General features: G+C 43.5%; 1 long non-coding RNA gene across 1 annotated transcript in view; it reads left to right on the top strand.

Moving 5' to 3' along the window:
• The window catches only part of LOC132343642 (uncharacterized), a 53,773-nt gene that overhangs the window by 25,059 nt on the left and 11,440 nt on the right, over positions 1 to 17,274 (top strand). Inside the window, exon 2 of the long non-coding RNA XR_009492572.1 lies at positions 9,963 to 10,103. This is a non-coding gene — a long non-coding RNA (uncharacterized lncRNA). The remainder of the gene's footprint in view (positions 1 to 9,962; positions 10,104 to 17,274) is intronic.

The following is a 17,274-nucleotide window of genomic DNA, read 5'->3' as shown; positions in this document are numbered from 1 at the left end:
AGCATCAGAATCTTTTCAAATGAGTCAGTTCTTCGCATCAGTGGCCATCAGGTGGCCAAAGTATTGGAGTTTCAGCTTCAGCATCAGTCCTTCCAATGAATATTCAGGACTGATTTCCTTTAGGATTGACTGGTTGGATCTCCTTGCTGTCCAAGGGACTCTCAAGAGTCTTCTCCAACACCACAGTTCAGAAGCATCCATTCTTTATCACTTAGCTTTCTTTGTAGTCCAACTCTCACGTCCATACATGACTACTAGAAAAACCATAACTTTGACTAGATGGACCTTTGTTGGCAAAGTAATGTCTCTGCTTTTTAATATGCTGTCTAGGTTGGTCATAGCTTTTCTTCCAAGAAGAAAATGTCTTTTAATTTCATGGCTGCAGTCACCATTTGCAGTGATTTTTGAACATCCAAAATAATCTGTCACTGTTTCCATTGTTTCCCCATCTATTTGCCATGAAGTGATGGGACCGGATGCCATGATCTTAGTTTTCTGAATGTTGAGTTTTAAGCCAACTTTTTCACTCTCCTCTTTCACTTTCATCAAGAGGCTCATTAGTCCTTCTTCACTTTCTGCCATAAGGGTGGTGTCATCTACATATCTGAGGTTATAGATATTTCTCCCGGCCGTCTTGATTCTAGCTTGTGCTTCATCCAGCGCAGCATTTTGCATGATATACTCTGCATAGAAGTTAAATAAGCAGGATGACAATATACAGGCTTGACGTACTTCTTTCCCTGTTTGAAACCAGTCTGTTGTTCCATGTTCGTTTCCAAGTGTTACTTCTTGACCTGCATACAGATTTCTCAGGAGGCAGGTCAGGTGGTCTGGTATTCCCATCTCTTTCAGAATTTTCTACAGTTTGTTGTGACCCACACAGTCAAAGGCTTTGGCATAGTCAATAAAGCAGAAGTAGATGTTTTTCTGGAACTCTTGCTTTTTTGATGATCCAGTGGATATTGGCAATTTGATCTCTGATTCCTCTGCCTTTTTTAAATCCAGCTTGAACATCTGAAAGTTCACTGCTGAAGCCTGGGTTGGAGAATTTTGAGCATTACTTTCCTAGCGTGTGAGATGAGGGAAATTGTGTGCTAGTTTGAACATTCTTTGGAATTGCCTTTCATAGAGATTGGAATGAAAACTAACCTTTTCCAGTCCTGTGGCCACTGCTGAGTTTTCCAAATTTACTGGCATATTGAGTGCAGCACTTTCACAGCATCATCTTCTGGGATTTGAAATAGCTCAACTGGAATTCCATCACCTCCACTAGCTTTGTTTGTAGTGAAGCTTCCTAAGGCCCACTTGACTTCACTTTCCAGGATGTCTGGCTCTAGGTGAGTGATCACACCATCGTGTTTATCTGGGCCATTAAAATCTTCTTTGTATTGTTCTTCTGTGTATTCCTGCCACCTTTTCTTAATATCTTCTGTTTCTATTAGGTCCATACCATTTCTGTCCTTTATTGTGTCCATCTTTGGATGAAATGTTCCCTCGCTGCTGCTGCTGCTAAGTCGCTTCAGTCGTGTCCGACTCTGTGCGACCCCATAGATGGCAGCCCACCAGGCTCCTCTGTCCATGGGATTTTCCAGGCAAGAGTGCTGGAGTGGGGTGCCATTGCTTTGGATGAAATGTTCCCTTAGTATCACTAATTTTCTTGAAGAGATCTCTATTCTTTCCCATTCTATTGTTTTCCTCTATTTCTTTGCACTGATCACTGAGGAAGGTTTTCTTATCTCTCCGTGCTATTCTTTGGAACTCTGCATTCAAATGGATATATCTTTCCTTTTCTCCTTTGCCTTTCACTTCTCTTCTTTTCTCAGCTATTTGTAAGGCCTCCTCAGACAACCATTTTGCCTTTTTGCATTTCTTTATCTTGGGGATAGTCTTGATCACTGCCTCCTGCACAATATCATGAACCTCCGTCCATAGTTCTTCAGGCACTCTATCAGATCTAATCCCTTGAATCTATTTGTCACTTATATTTAGAATATTCACTTTTGTCCATCATATTTATGGCAAGTATTTCCCCCACATTTTGCCTGTTTTTTCTTTCTCACTGAGGAGATTTTCTGCAAGGCCAGTAATTCTATACTTTTGGACTTGTAACAAATTCTTCTCCAGTCCCAGCGCTACCATGGCAGGTCCGGACTCTCATGATCTTAATGTTAAATAGCAAGAGTCTTATAATGACCTCCTGTTCCACACTTCTCCTCCCAAACCCATTCTGCTGGAGAGCACCAGGTTTCTTACCCTAAAGCCTGTTGTGAACCACTATACACGTGAAAGGAGACAACTTCCTTGCACACATTGTGAATGAGTTCATGCTGATGAACCTGCATTTGCCTAGAGAGAGAATCAATACCTTCCCTAGCCTTACCCAGATGAGAAAAAGATAATCACTTAATTTCTTCTAGATACCTCTATTAAGGACTCACATCCAGGCTGTTCTCCTCCCAGGTTTATTTTAAGCAGATTTTTTTTTTAATCTGTCTTTATTTCCAAATCCACTTATTCTCTGGTTCAAAGAAGTTACCAGTTCCTTTCAAGTCAAATTTGCTCCTGACTTAAAACCTTTTGGGCTTCCCCAGTGGCTCAGCAGTAAAGACTCTGCCTGCAGTGCAGGAGACGCTGCAGGTGGGGTTTGATCCCTGGGTCTGGAAGATCAACCCAATGGCAACCCAATCCAGCATTCTTGCCTGGAGAATCCCATGGACAGAGCAGCCTGGCAAGCTACAGTCCTTGGGGTCGCAGAGTCGAATGTGACCGAGCACATAAAACCTTTTGTTTCCTGATCACTTTCCCTCAGACAGCATGAGAGCCTTGCTCTGCTCTGAGCTACTCTTTTCTCAAATCAGTGTTTTAGTTCAACTCCTGAATAGCTAGACAGAGGCACCCATGTGTCTGTGCTTCCCCCTCATCCCTCCTTGCTACTCTTGAGAACAGACCATAGTTATCTGTTTCGCCAAACACCAGAGACACACTGTCTCCTTCAGAGGGTCACCTCTAGGTCATTCTCATGAAAGGAGGGGCTTAAGTTGAAGTGAATGTGACAGCCCAAGGGCTGATCGTGAAATGAGATGTGAGTCCCTGGGGTCAACTCACCAGGGTGCCTGCAAGTGTCTAGAGAAGCAAGAAAAAAGTCTCTTCAAGGACAGAGGTGGAGTCAGCTGCCCGGGTCCCTCAGACTGAGGGCCCCCTCCTCTGCAGCCTGTGAACTTTGCTTCTCCGGAGACAGTGTCTGAAGGGGTCGTAACCCGTTCTCTCACCACGGAAGACACAGACTTTTTCCAGCTCCGAGAAGAATGTGGGGCAGGGGTGTGAGTCTCCTTTGAGTTCATTGTCCTGTGTCTTCTCTCTCTCCAGCCCCTCACAACTCGGTGAGGGCAGGGGGTATCTGACTAACAGATCTGAGTCCTGTAACCTTCTGAAAATGCTAATGCATAAGAGAAGGGCCCCAGGAAGCATCAAAAAACTGACGTGACTAGGGATGTGTCTGAACCTGTGCAGAGGGACGCGGCATATTTATCAGGCAATTTTCCAAGCATGCTGGGTCTCCTTGAAGATGCCACAGGTTCAGGAGCTCCTGGATGTCACGAATCTTGCGTTTAATGGCAAGATTATTTTCAGTGTAAGTCTCTTTTGCTTCACTGTCTTCTGCTACAGGTTGTCCAAACAGGCACAAATCTGCTTTTTCTTTGGAGGTTGTTTCTGGAGGAAGGAGTAGGAATGGGGCAAGAAAGGCAATAACTAACTTCTTTAGCTCCTCCTTGCTTTACATATTTTGCTCGTTTTCTACCTTTGCTCTTTCCTTGATTTAACCATTTCCTACTATCTCACAATAACTCACAGAATGAGAATTGAGAAGACCCTTGGAAACCATAAGACCTGACCCCTTCATTTTGCAAATAAGAAAACGGAAGTCCAGTGAGGAGAAACGAGTTGCCTAAGGTCACACCTGTACAGGATGGAGATCCCCCCAGACAGAGTGCTCTTACCCCACCCAGGTTACCTAGGGACCAGCACACCTCCCCACGCTCTCCGCTGTTCTCCTTTCCCTCAGCACTTGGAGGTCCAGATGGCCCAGACATCCCTACTGCACCTGCGATGTGATGCAGTCCTTCTCTGGCTGTTCCACAAATACGATCAAAAACAAGCTCGCACCTTCGAGATTGTTCAGAAATTCTCCCACCCCGCCCCCTCAGGTTTCTAGCTCATATTGGGTCCCAAGAATTGCACGTGGCCCTTGGGAAGGGCAGTGCTTCTGTACACGGGTCTTACTTCCCCAGTTAGACCACAAGAAATGGGAGCACTCTTCCTTCCCTCCTCTTCAAGCAGAATTCAGTTTGATGGCTGAATTGAAATCTGCAATGAAAAGAATCCAAACAAGTGAACTCAGACCACTGCACAAAGGAGGGCGTGCAGGAGGGGGACGATGTGAAGGGGGGCGGATCTCTGCAGGGACCCAGACTACAGAAACAGGGGGGTTTGGCTCCAGCTTTGTTGCCATAGGCAGAGATTCTCCTTACAGTGCTGCTGTCCTCACAAAGATGGTTTTTGCTTCACCTGATAGACATTTTTGTCAGCCCTCCACCTCCATCCTGGGGCTGAATCCGACAAAGCACATGAAAGGCATACCAGCATACCAGGACTCGAGGATTCCCTACCCTGGAAACAAATCCAAGGCTGTTGCATCCTGTGGCCAAAGCACAGCCTGAAAAAAATGCTGCCTGATCACCCCATCTCATTCTGTTCAGGCCGCTGGACAGAGCACTTGCCAGCTCCAAACTCACTTTTTGTGCAAAGACTCAATACACCTATTGAGATCATGTCCAGGAATGGCCTTTCCTTCTGCTGCCTCCAGGCAGAAAGCCCAGCAGACTCTGTTTTGTGAGCTGAGCCCCAGAGAGGGAGAACCAGGACACAGTAAGACCGCCCCACCCCATCCGCATTCATCTCTCTTGCTTTGCGTCCTTGTCCTCCTCCACAATAGTGTCCCCATTTACAGAGATCCACCTGGGCACAGCACTCTGCTGAGTCCTGAGAGAAACAGGATAAAGAGAATGGGCACTTTGAGTCATGGTAGGATTTCCAAGTAGCAACGTCCAGAAATCTTGTGTAAACGAAAGTATCTAATCACCAGGTACCACCGACGGGCATCTTTCTGAAGGGGGTCTTCTGCCTTCAGCCTGCAGGGAAACTGTTTTTACCACCTAATTACTCCAGTATGTATAGTTGAGAACTGCCAGGAGTCTACTTGGTATTTATTTGGTTGTTGGAATTTTGGTGAATTCCCTCTTTGTATTGATTTATATTCCCTCTCACCTCCTCCTTCTCTCTAGCATCACTGCCTCCCAGTTTTCAGCGTTAAAGACACGTCTTTATTCATAGCCATATGAACACATACAAATGTTTTTAAGTATACGTAAGAATTTTCCTTTTTGTATTTTTTCTTTTACAAAAATGAATTCATACTAGGTTAGTTTCCTTGTTATTTGATTTCTCACTTAGCAATGCATGATAAATATCCCCCGTGGTGAATGGATATAGTTCTCATTCTCTTCGATAGACACATTGTATTCTATGGTTATGTGTTCATCAACTCATTCAATCATTTCTCTACTAATGATAACTGAGGTTACTTGCACTATAAAAGGGCTTCCAGTCGCTCAGCTGCAAAGAATCCGCCTGCAACGCAGGAGACAAAGGACACATGGGTTGGATCCCTGGATCCAGAAGATCCCCTGGAGGAGGGCATGGCAACCCACTCCTGAATTCTTGCTTGGAGAAATGCATGGACAGAGGAGCCTGGCAGGTTACAGTCCATGGGGTCACAAAGAGCCAGACAGACTAAAGCTACTGAGCACGCATGCACACACTACAAAGAATACCACTATGAACAGTGTTGCTGAAAATGCCTGTTTCCATGTCCTTAAAAGTTGAATTTTGTTTCTATAGAATAGCTTCCTAAGAATGGCACTCCTAGGCCAATTACACGTGTTTTAAAGTAAAAGTGATTATAGTAGGTATATTTAAAATGATGTATTTTAAAATACATGTAATTGTAATCGAAATAAATGTTGTTAGATTGTTTTCCAAAAAGGCTATGGTGTTTCCCAGTCCCACCAGCAATAAGTGGAATGCCCCTTCCCCATTTTCTAACCAGCACTGAGTTTTAGCGCTATTTCTTAACTTTTGGCAAATAGTTGAGTGAAAAAAATTTTAATTACACTGGCACATCAATTTGCATTTTCCTGATTACTAAGAAGATGAATCATCTTTTCACAAATTTATTGGCCATTTGGACTTTTTCCCTATAAATTGTCCACTCATGCATGCCCTTTGTCCATTTTTCTATTGAGATATTAGATTTTTTTTTTTTAACAAGTGAGTGGAAACAGTGTCAGACTTTATTTTGGGGGGCTCCAAAATCACTGCAGATGGTGACTGCAGCCATGAAATTAAAAGACGCTTACTCCTTGGAAGGAAAGTTGTGACCAATCTAGATAGCATATTGAAAAGCAGAGACATTACTTTGCCAACAAAGGTCCATCTAGTCAAGGCTATGGTTTTTCCAGTGGTCATGTATGGATGTGAGAGTTGGACTGTGAAGAAAGCTGAGCGCCGAAGAATTGATGCCTTTGAACTGTGGTGTTGGAGAAGACTCTTGAGAGTCCCTTGGACTGCAAGGAGATCCAACCAGTCCATTCTGAAGGAGATCAGCCCTGGGATTTCTTTGGAAGGAATGATGCTAAAGCTGAAACTCCAGTACTTTGGCCACCTCATGCGAAGAGTTGACTGATTGGAAAAGACTCTGATGCTGGGAGGGATTGGGGGCAGGAGGAGAAAGGGACGACTCGATGGACGTGAGTATGAGTGAACTCCGGGAGTTGGTGATGGATAGGGAGGCCTGGCGTGCTGCGATTTATGGGGTTGCAAAGAGTCGGACTGAGCAACTGAACTGAACTGAACTGATGAGCACTTATATATTTTGGATGTTAACCCTATGTTATGTTTTTCACAGCATGTAATGTATCATTTGCCTTTCTTTTGTCTTATAAGTAAAGGCAATCTAATATATGCTCATCTTTTCTTTCAAAGCACTTAGTTCCAGGTACTATTCTAAATACACAAAAACCCAGGAGATGGGTAATCTTTCATTTTCACAACAGCTCAGTGAGGCAGATAGAATTGCAGTACAGAGAGGCAAAGTGACTTGTCCCAGCCATACATCTGTTAAGTAATAGAACAGAGACTTGAACTCAGGCAGTAGGATTCCAGAATCTTCACTTCTCTGTCATCCTGCCTCTTCCACGGTTTTTACTTGGAATCAACCATTGTCTTCATTTCCATCTGACCCATTTCTGGATACCCTGCTTTTCCACTTATCCCCAGGGGCTGCTACTGGCATTGGGATGGAGGAGTCTGGTGGGCTGCCATCTATGGGGTCGCACAGAGTCGGACATGACTGACGCGACTTAGCAGCAGCAGCAGCAGCTACTGGCATTGTTGTGTGTACACTTCTTCCTGTGTGTGTCTTACGTGTGTCATGAGTTGCTTTTTGCTATTTGCTGAGAACCTACCATGTGCCTTGGATCAGTCAGTGCTTTACATGTATCGTCTCATTTATTCTCACAACATCCGTATCATGTAGGCACTATCCATCTTTCAGCTAAGAAACCCGAGGCACAGATACAGTGTCGGGGCACACAGGTAATAAGTGGCAGGGGAAAAAAAATTCAAACCTAAGTCAGCCTGATTCCAAAAACTGCTCTGAGCCAGGCCTCTACATCCTCCCAACTTGCAAAGCTAGAGAATGCTCTGATTGCCATCTAAAAGAAACTTGGCAAAGGCAGACATGAGCCTCTCTTGTCAACCAGCTTCCTCGCCCAAGGGAGCAGCATTACACCCTCATGTGCCACCCGAGCAAGAGGCCTGGGGTGACTCCAGGACTGCTCACCACCTCCTGTCTCCAAGTGCACGGCTCACGTGCCATGAAACCCCTCCACTGTTTCTTCCTCTCCTCTCACAGAGCTCAAGTTTTGGTTCCAGAGGCTGGTGCATCTGCCCCACATGGTCAAAAGCTACCTCTCCGTGCAGTTACCTAAGAAATGTTTTTGATCATAATGGTGCTGTATGACTAAGTAATATTTATTTATTTCCCTGGTGGCCGCTTAGGCAAAAGTACTCTACTATGATTTCCCAGGAAACATTTTATTTCACAAGTAGCAAAACTGGAGGATAAAGTCTCACCTGGATGAGACATTAATCCATAATCTGGATTTCTTTAGTACTTAGCTAGTTAAGATAATTTTGTAAAAATTACTGAGTCTTTCAAGAAGTTACCCTTCTCACATAGCAAGTATTGCAGAGTTAATTCTATAAATGTGTGCAATCAGGATGCATTCATTTTTTAAAAAATCTCATAAGCACAAGTAGAATAGTTTTCACATCTCTTTATCGCTAGATGTCCTTTTTTCTTTCTACTTATCTAGAGTCTTACACAAAAATTCATAAACAAATATTTGAAAATTTCCCAGTGGAAGCACATTAAATGGTTTTACACTGAGAACTTGAACAAACTAGAATTTACACCCATATTTTCACATCCAAAAGTTCAGCTGTTCTGAACAAATTCCAACAATTGTAAGAACTTTGGAATGAAAAGAGTCAAAACTGAAACCTTGGAATTATATCATCTGCATTCAATACGGATTCCCTTAGACTTGAAAAAAAAAAAAATCCCACTCTATGCATAACGGCCCCATGGCTTTTTATCTGATTCTAATCAGAAGGGACATGCCTGGCAAGTCCATGAGTATGACCCTTACACCTCAAGGACAGGCCCAGTGACTTCCAGGCCTTCTCTAGGCAATTGGCACAAACATTCAAAAGAATGTTCTTTTCTGGACCTTTTTTTTTAATGTATAATTTTATGTATTTATTTACTTTTGGCTGTGCTGGGTCTTCCTTGCTGCACGGGCTTTTCTGTAGTTGCGGAGAGCATAAGCTACTCTCTATTGTAGTGCCCTGGCTTCTCATTGCGGTGGCTTCTCTTGCTGCCGAGCTCAGGCTTTAGGGCTCAAGGGCTTCGGTAGTCGAGGCACATGGGCTCAGTAGTTGCAGTTCCCAGAGTCTAACCCACAGGTTCAATGGATGTGGCGCACATGCCTAGCTGTGGGATCTTTCTGGATCAGGGATTGAACCTGTGTCTCCTGCACCAGCAGGCAGGTTCTTTTACCACTGAGCCACCAATGAAGCTCTAGACCTATTATCATTATTTTTTTTTAATGGTTCGTTATTTTTTTAATTTATTTATTTTAATTGGAGGCTAATTACTTTACAATATTGTGGTTTTTGCCATACATTGACATGAATCAGCCAGGGGTGTACATGTGTCCCCCATCCTGAACCCTCCTCCCACTTCCCTCCCCATCCTTTTTTGGATAAGAAAGCTGTGGTACATATACACAATGGAATATTACTCAGCTATTAAATAGACCTATTATTTTTTTATTTGTATTAAGGCTAAATATACATGCTGCTGCTGCTGCTGCTGCTAAGTCGCTTCAGTCGTGTCCGACTCTGTGCGACCCCATAGACGGCAGCCCACCAGGCTCCCCCTTCCCTGGGATTCTCCAAGCAAGAACACTGGAGTGGGTTGCCATTTCCTTCTCCAATGCATGAAAGTGAAAAGTGAAAGTGAAGTCGCTCAGTCGTGTCTGACCCTCAGCGACCCCATGGACTGCAGCCCACCAGGCTCCTCCGTCCATGGGATTTTCCAGGCAAGAGTACTGGAGTGGGGTGCCATTGCCTTCTCCAAAATATACATGCTAGTGAACCTTAAAAGTAACAAAAAACCAACTTTAATGATAATAATAAGCAATAACCAAACCAATAAAATTGCTAGTTTATTCTCACTCACAGGCCTTTAGAAAATGAAATTGTTGTTTGCATTTCAGGTTTGAATTTCAAGTGTTCTATTTCATACCAGAAGTTGAAACCAACGAATGGCTGCTTTCGTGATGGAATCCACTCTGCATTCTCCCTTCTGATCCTGAAATCCCCTCTATAGCTCTTTGAAGAAGTGGTCTCTTCTTCAGGTGGGCTTGAATTCTTCCAGTGACAGAGAATTTATTACCTCATTATTTGCCACAGTTTAGTGAGTTACTGTTTACCTTCTTGTACTCCTGTTGTTGTTTAGTCACTAAGTCGTGTCCAGCTCTTTGAGACCCCACGGACTGTAGCCCGCCAGGTTCCTCTGTCCTTGGGATTTCCCAGGCAAGAATACTGGAGTGGGTTGCCATTTCTTTCTCCAGGGGACCTTCCCGACCTAGGGATCAAACATGCATCACCTGCCATCTCCTGCATTGCAGGCGTGTTCTTTATCCACTGAGCCACCAGGGAAGCCCAAGAGCCTGCATAACTGATACCAAAAGAGAATAGCAGCATTTATACCTAACGATGAAAAAATTTAATGGGCTTGTTTAAAGTTATTTCATGAAAAAACTTAATGGGCTTGTTTAAAGTTATTTCATGGAAATGTCTTAGAAAAACAGAGTATGAGGCCATTAGTCCACAAAGATGAACAGAAAGTTCACAAAGGTCCCTGAAGGTCCACAAGGACCCATGAAAGCTTTATTTGTCTCAGGATGTGGCTCTGCTGGTGTGTTTTGCTCTGTGATGGATATAGATGCAGCCTCTAATGTCTTCTCTGTGGCTCGGGCTTTCTCTTCCTGTGTCTCTTACTTTTCCTGAGACACTCTTTCTCTACTGCATTTTCTTCCTTTTCTTTCCTCAATCTTGAACTTTTTAGGAACACTGAAATTTAATATTAAAATTTTAATTGATTGCACTTAGTGACTAAAATTTATATAGTCTGATCTTAATGTATGAGTGTTTTTCTTCTTTAACAAGTTAAATTTTTAAAGGGTGAAAAATAAAGTCATAGGTTTGTTTTTGTTTGTAATTGCACAAAGAAACTCTGTAAATATACCTTAAAAATTAATCTAGAAATTCAACTACAGTGGGCAGGATGGAAAACTAAGCAGATGTGGGGAGAGAAATGGGCACAAGAGTTTCCACGAAGAAATTTATTAATTTTGGGGCTGTGCCGGGTCTTTGTTGCTGGGCGGGCTTTTCTCTGTTGCGGAGTGCTGGAGCTCCTCTCTAGTGCCCGTGGTGGGTTCTCTTGTTGTGGAGCACAGGCTCTAGGCACCCAGGCTTAGCTGCTCCCCAGCACGTGGAATCTTCCCAGACCAGGGATCAAACTCACGTCCCCTATATTGGCAGGCAGATTCTTATCCACTGTACCACCAGGGAAGTTTGGCTAAATTCTTTAAAATATTTAATTATCAAACTATATAAATGTATTCCAAAAAATGAAATAGAAATGTCAAACTAAGTAACCACACTTTTTCCTCTTGTCATTAGAAACACCCTAAATAAATAATTCCCTACTTCTTGCATACAGTCTGATTTTACACAGCATGTCTTTTTTAGAATCAGAATTGAAACAGAAGAGAAATCTATTATTTCCCTGATATCAAAATTTGCCAGTCTTATTTTTGCTAGAATATTTGCCTAGGTAAAATATATTACAGCTAGATAAATATTTCCCCAATGAAAGCAATATTTTCAAGGTTGCCTAGAAAATAATGTCAGTGCCTATTAAACTATAGTTAAATCAAGTGCAATGATTTCATTTTATGAGATGATTTAATTTTATGTGTCAATTTGTCTAGACCACAGTGCTCAGACATTTGGTCATTGTTCTGGATGTTTCTATAAGAGTTTTGTTTTGTTTTTTTCTGTCCCAAGTCTTAGCTGTGGCTCTTGGGATCTTTGTCACAGCATGTGGGATCTAGTTCCCTGACCAGGGATTGAACCTAGGCCCCCTGCACTGGGAGTGTGGATTCTTAACCAGCGGGCCACCAGGAAAGTCCCTACAAGGGTGTTTTTGAATGAGATTTACATTTAAACCAGTGGACTTTGAGTAAATCAGGTTGCCCTCCATAATGTGGATGGGTATCCTAAACAGAACAAAGACTAGCCTCCCCCAAGCTAAAAGAGTTCTGCCAGCCAACTGCCTTTGGATATGAAATGCAAGTCTTTCCTGAGTCTCCAGCCTGCCAGTCTCTTGCATCAGATTTTGCACTTGCTATGCCTCACAATCCCATGAGCCAATTCCAAACCCCACCCCCCACACTCTCCCCTGTTGTCTGTTTCTCTGGAGAAGCCTAACACTTTAGGCAACTAAATGCATTTATTCAACATCTGTGATTCGTGTGCCAGGTGCTGGGCTAGGGCCAGGGCAGAAAGACGACTAAGAGAACCCCTGCCATCAGGGAGCCCATGAGTCAAGTGAGGGAACAGGTAAGAAATTGATAGGATGTTGCAGGTGCTACCCCTGTAGTAACAGGGACTCCAGGAAGGAGCGGTTGGTTTGAGGGCTGGGGTTAAAGGAATGCCTAGAGAAAAGGACACTGAATTGATCTCCTTTTGCTCCTTTTTGGTACAAGGCATGAGCAGTAATGATCTGCAAGGTCCAGAATCCCAGCCTGCTGACCTGGATTCAACTGCCTGCTTCGTGCCTATGGCCTAACAGCCACTCAGGAGCACCATAAGGATAAGCAGGGACCCACCTGCTGGGCTTTGAGTTTATCAGATAGGAGAATTCCTATAAATACCAAGTAGAAGTAGAATGAATAAATCACACTCCTTGCCTGTTTTTTTGTTTTCTGCCAAGTTAGTGAAAATTTTTTGCCAGCTATCATGTCCTTTATATTCCTGGAAATCCAGCTCATAGTATATCAGTGCAATATTTATAAAGTTCATTTATCAGATATATACATTTAGAAATAGTCACTAAAACAATTCATTAATTTTTAAACAGAGACAAATGGCATACTTATTCATTATTCATTTACTTATTTACTTTATTAAAATTTTAAAATGAAAAAAATTACCATTTTTTCTTTGCCATAATGCTCTTATAAATCTAGATGCCATAAAGGATGTAAAATATACACAGGGTGTGTATTTTCATAGATTATTAGTTGAGACATCTTGTATCTTTATCAGAAATTCATGAGAATGTACAGAGATCTTTACCACTCATGAGACAATTCTGGCCTAAATCTGTCTTCAGTACCCAAAACCAAAATATTTCCCCAAATCAAGATTCAGTTTGTGAAGGGAGATCTGGAATTCAAAGCAGAGTAAGAAAATGGAAATATGTAAAATGAGTTGAGGCTAAAAATCATTAAAATGGAGGGATTTTTACAACAACAATAACAAAAAGATGTGGAAAACAGAAAGCATAAGCTGTTTGATAGCAGGCTTTGATGCTGAATTTATAGGATGTAAACTGCCCGGCACATAAAGTTAATGAGAATAAAATATTCCCTAAGCCACCCTCCGAGAGTCATAGGTGAAACAGGACTGGGAGAAAGCATAGCACCACCAAACAAGCCTTCCAGGAAATATGGAGTAAGTCAGAGATGAAATGAAATACCTGTTTTCCAGCTGTCTGGTTCCTGGCTCCAGCAAGAGAAACAACTCTTTTTACCTCAAAAGGCCCAGCCGGCTGCGGGATGAGTAATTCCCAGCCTCTTTCAAGCCAGAACATCCTTCGAGCCACCTTGACCCTCTCCTTCCAGTTAGTACTGGAAATGCACCGGGCATTTGCTTTGCTGATATACACTGCTTGGTGAGGCGTCCAGACCCTGAGATGCAACCAGGCAGGCGATGGACAAGCTATTGCTGGCTGCAAGTAGGCACATCTTTTTATCACAGTGAGTTGTAAGAAGTGTGCCGTTGGGGGGTGTGTGTGTGTATTTAATGGTTTAACTATACTAAAACTAAGTATTTCCCACAAATCTCCAGAATGAAATCACACTCATTAAAATAGTAAGAACAAGAGATAAGAACATTCTATAACCCTTCAGTCAGTCCAAAAAGGATATTAACACTGAATATATATATATATATACATACATACATACATATATACACCAGAGAAGGCGATGGCACCCCACTCCAGTACTCTTGCCTGGAAAACCCCATGGATGGAGGAGCCTGGTAGGCTGCAGTCCATGGGGTTGTGAAGAGTCGAACACGACTGAGCGACTTCACTTTCACTTTTCACTTTCATGCATTGGAGAAGGAAATGGCAACCCACTCCAGTGTTCTTGCCTGGAGAATCCCAGGGACAGGGGAGCCTGGTGGGCTGCCATCTATGGGGTCGCACAGAGTCAGACACAACTGAAGCGACTTAGCAGCAGCAGCAGCAGCATATATATATACACCATGTTCAGATTTACAACTTTTTAACAAAGTATATACTTTGATAAATTTTCATTTTACAGAGCTTATGGTTGGTTTGACTTTAAAACAGTGACATCCAATTTTAGAAGCATGTGTGAAACAGCTTCTTTAGACCAGATATGTGCTCACTGGTATCCTCTCTGCACTGCATGCTCCATGAAGCTGGGGGCTAACCTTGCAAATCCAATCCCTGGTGGGATGCTTGAAGAACCAGTCACTCCACTAGGAGGTCAGTAATCATTTATCTCACTTCATACTCATAAGACTTTAAGTAGGTGGTTTTTAATCTCCCTTTTATAGATAAACAAGTTCAAAAGAGTTAAATGTAATTAGTCACCCAGCCAGTCAGTAACTAGTGACACGGACTCCCCTAGCACTGCCAAGGGTAAGAATCCACCTGCTAATGCAGGGGAAACCGGTTCAATCCCTGGTTCAGGAAGATCTCACCTGCCTCGGGGCAACTGAGCCCCTGAGCCATAACTACTGAGCCCATGTGCTGCAACTACTGAAACCCATGTACCTAGAGCCTGTGCTCTGCAACAAGAGAACCCACTGCAGTGAGCAGCCCATCAGATCAGATCAGATCAACCTATAAAGAGTATCCCCTGCTCACCACAACTAGAGAAAGCCCATTCACAACAGCCATTAAAAAAGAGCAGCCAAAACAGTAATTAATGACACATGTGACAATCTTTCTTCAAAATGCCAAACCCCAAGTGAGATTCAAATCCTCACATGAATTGTCCTCACCATCATGCAATACTTGCCTTGGTGGGCATTAATATCAGATCTTCACCTTGGGTGTGCTTAGTCGCTCAGCCGCATCTGATTCTCCATTAGCCCCGTCGACTTGAGCCCACCAGGCTCCTCTGTCCATGGAATTGCCCAGGCAGGAATACTGGAGCAGGTTGCCATTTCCTCCTCCAGGGGATCTTCCCGACCCAGAGACTGAACCCAAGTCTCTTGCAGCTTCTACATTGGCAGGTGGATTCTTTACAACTGGCACCGCCTGGGAAGCCCTTCACCTTGAGCGATGGGCACCATTATAGGAGCTATTGCATGTTCTGTGAATATTCTTAGAAGGAGAGATGCTGATGGCTCCACCAGCATCCTTGCTGCTCTGAAACCAGTGTGGTTTCAGGGTATTTACCTTCCTGAGCCTCTGAGGCCTTGTTAGTATTATGATAAAGTCCAGATGGAGCAAAATCCCTGCTGGAGATATTTCTGATTGCTTTCACACTTCTAAGATTATTTGGGAAGAAATTCGGAAGCAGTAAGGAAAAGGGTGGTTTTGAACTGCGGTGTTGGAAAAGACTCTTGAGAGTCCCTGGGACAGCAAGGAGATCCAACCAGTCCATCCTAAAGGAAACCAGTCCTGAATATTCATTGGAAGGACTGATGCTGACGCTGAAACTCCAATACTTTGGCCACCTGATGTGGAGAACTGATTCCTTGGAAAAGACCCTGATGCTGGGAAAGATTGAAGGCAGGAGGAGAAGGGGAAGACAGAGGTTGAGATGGTTGGATGACATCACTGACTCGATGGACATGAGTGTGAGCAAGACCTGGGAGTTGGTGGTGGACAGGGAAGCCTGGCATGCTGCAGTCCACAGGGTTGCAAAGAGTCAGACACAACTAAGCAACTGAACTGAACTGAAGGAAAAGGACCTAGAAAAAAAAATACAAACGGGAAAGGGCCAGCCCACACATGGCAGCCAAATACCTAAAGACTATTGTCTGCCAGAAGATTTACATGAATCAACAGAGCTTTCCTGACATTGATTAGAGAGGTGAAAACTGGACCTCGGAGGAAAGATTAAGTGGATTATTGTATCTAGGGAAGAAATGGTGAGGAAATGGCATAATAATAGTCTTCAGTTACCCAAGGAGATAAGTCTTCATTTCCACCAACCACAGGAAAGATAGAAAATAAAAAAGTGAAATAAATCTATGCTGAAGCAGGAGGCATTGAGATTGCCAATAAGAAAACCTAATTTCATCCATACCCTGGTGATTCTCAACCTGTTTGGGCTTGTCATTCCTTGTTTTTGTTTGTTTTTGCAACAGAGTTTTGAAAATCACCCAAGGGGAGAAAAGACTGGGTGACATATGTACACACACATTAAAATTAATGGGAATTGAAATTAATTTTGTTGCTAGTGACCCAGCCAGGGTTTTACCGCCACAATCTGGCTGACGGGGCAGGCAGGCTTGGTGGGGGAAGGACATCTGAGATAAGGGTGTCCTACCACGTTCTGTGAGTAAGCTGAAACATTCAGACTGGGGCTTTGGGGACAGAACTTTCCAGATTTCCCTTTGCTTAAGAGTGAATGGAGGCAGCAGGGTGTTCACGAAAGAGCACTGACGAGAGTTGGACAGACCCAGCTTCAGATCCCTGCTCTTTCTCTTTGCTATAAGACCTTGAGCAAATTATTACAAGACCTTGAGCAAAACCTGCCTCAGTCTTTTCAACTATAAAATGGAAAGATAGCACTGGCCTTGTTGAGATGTGAGAATTGCATGAGGCCGAGCACAGAAATGGCACCCCACTCCAGTACTCTTGCCTGGAAAATCCCATCACGGAGGAGCCTGGTAGGCTGCAGTCCTTGGGGTCGCTAAGAGTCAAACACGACTGAGCGACTTCACTTTGACTTTTCACTTTTGCGCATTGGAGAAGGAAGTGGCAACCCACTCCAGTGTTCTTGCCTGGAGAATCCCAGGGATGGGGGAGCCTGGTGGGCTGCCGCCTATGGGATTGCACAGAGTCGGACACGACTGAAGCGACTTAGCAGCAGCGGCAGCAGCAGAGCACAGAAAAAGCTAGGTATGCAAAGGACACTCAATTATTAGCTACCTTACTGCTCCTCCCCAACCTCTACTAAATTACCCCTGGGGTGACCATGCTCTGGGAACTGCCTGAGCAGAAGGCAGGATGCTCATGACGCC

The sequence above is a fragment of the Bos taurus genome, chromosome 23 (assembly GCF_002263795.3).
Source record: "Bos taurus isolate L1 Dominette 01449 registration number 42190680 breed Hereford chromosome 23, ARS-UCD2.0, whole genome shotgun sequence".
Taxonomy (NCBI): domain Eukaryota; kingdom Metazoa; phylum Chordata; class Mammalia; order Artiodactyla; family Bovidae; genus Bos; species Bos taurus.
This window is presented reverse-complemented; position numbering and strand designations above follow the sequence as displayed.